Source organism: Tarenaya hassleriana, unplaced genomic scaffold, assembly GCF_000463585.1.
Source record: "Tarenaya hassleriana unplaced genomic scaffold, ASM46358v1 Cleome23, whole genome shotgun sequence".
NCBI lineage: Eukaryota > Viridiplantae > Streptophyta > Magnoliopsida > Brassicales > Cleomaceae > Tarenaya > Tarenaya hassleriana.
The window spans coordinates 1,676,197-1,678,182 of NW_010965625.1; positions in this window are offsets into that span (position 1 = coordinate 1,676,197).

The following is a 1,986-nucleotide window of genomic DNA, read 5'->3' on the forward strand; positions in this document are numbered from 1 at the left end:
CGTCGGCCACTACGTTAGCTTTCCCCGGATGATAGGCTATCTCCAGATCATAATCTGCAATCAACTCCAACCACCTCCGCTATCTCAGATTCAAATCCTTCTGAGATATCACGTAGGTCAAGCTCTTATGGTCCGTGTTGAGTTTAACCTTCTCCCCGTACAGATAGGATCTCCAGATCTTCAGCGCGTGAACTACCGCCGCTAACTCCATATCGTGTGTCGGGTAGTTCTCCTCGTGTTTCTTCAGCTGCCTTGACGCGTAAGCGATCACATGTCCCTCCTGCATCAACACGCAACCGAGTCCGTGCTTAGACGCGTCGGTGTATACCTCGTATAACATTCCTGGCCGTGGTAATGCCATGATCGGCGCTGATGTCAATCTCCGCTTCAACTCCCCAAAGCTCTCCTCGCACTCTGCCGTCCACTCGAACCTGACGTTCTTCCCTGTCAGCTTCGTCAACGGTCGAGCTATCTTAACGAATCCTTCGACGGGGATTGCCATTCCATGACGGCCTCGATCTTCGCCGGATCAACCTGAATGCCCTGAGCCGATACCACGTGTCCTAGGAATCCAATCTACTGTAACCAGAAGCTGCACTTACTGAACTTTGTGTATAGTCGGTTCTCCCTTAGCCTCCGCAATATCTTCCGCAGATGATCCTCATGTGCCTGCAGATCCGGCGAATAGATGAGGAGGTCATCGATGAAAATGATGACAAACTCATCCAGATAGTCCATGAACACGCGGTTCATCAGTTGCATAAACACCGCATGCGTGTTCGTGAGCCCAAAAGGCATGACCACGAACTCGAAGTGTCCATATCTCGTCCGGAAAGCCGTTTTCTGTATGTCATCCTCCTTGACCCGAATTTGGAGATATCCAGATCATAGATCGATCTTCGAATACCATTGGGCTCCCTGTAGCTGGTCCAGCAACTCGTCAATCCTCGGTAACGGGTATCGATTCTTGATAGTCACTTGGTTGAACCCTCGGTAATCGATAATCGATGTACAAGCGCATACTTCCGTCCTTTTTCTTCGCGAAGAGTACCGGTGCTCCCCACAGTGAGACGCTAGGGCGAATGAAGCCCTGCTCCACCAACTCGTTCAGCTGCTTCTTCAGCTCGTCCATCTCCGTAGATGCCATCCGGTACGGAGCCTTTGAGATAGGCTCGGTACCTGGTAACACGTCTATACTGAAGTCAACCTCTCGGCTGGGGGGGGATCCCCGTAGATCATCGGGAACCACATCTGAAAATTCTTGGGCAACGGGGGTATCCTCCAGTCTCCTTTCTGATTCCTGTGTAGCTGTAATGTCTACCAGGAAGGCTTCGTTGTCGTTCATGATCATCTTCCTTTCGAACCTTTGGCTTGAACTTAAGGGGGTCCTCTGCTAACGCCAATATAGATGGTGAGCGAGGTAAGTTCCTCATCCCACTTTGTCATAAACGTCCACTTGGGTGGGTTGGTGTTTATTCCTTTAGGTACTACTATAGAGCCTCTTAGGGATTTCGGAATTAGTTCCCTAATTCCAATCCCATAGTTTAGGCATTGGGCTTAATTGTAGAAATCGCTGATCTCCATTTAAGCATATAATGGTGACATTCTAAATGTGTCACATTACATTCACTAAGCCTTCGACAACCCCATCTCGCATCATCAATGTACGGACCTCGACAGGTGAGGATTTTCTTCGGACATGGTTTGAAAACATTTTTCGTAGAAAATCGTTGGGTAATGAGCACGATTCCTTCCCGAGGAAAGAACGTGGCTCTGATACCAAAAGTTGTGACACCCGTAACCCGTGTACAGTATACGGGTTATGCCACATGGACAATAGTAATAAAATAATAATAATGCGAAAGCAAAAGTACGAAATCCAAAAACATTTTAAATAAACCATAGTAAGCAGCGGAAAATACAACAGGCGATCAGTATCGCAAAATAACACATGTCCGAATAGTTATAATTTAACCGTACAAAATG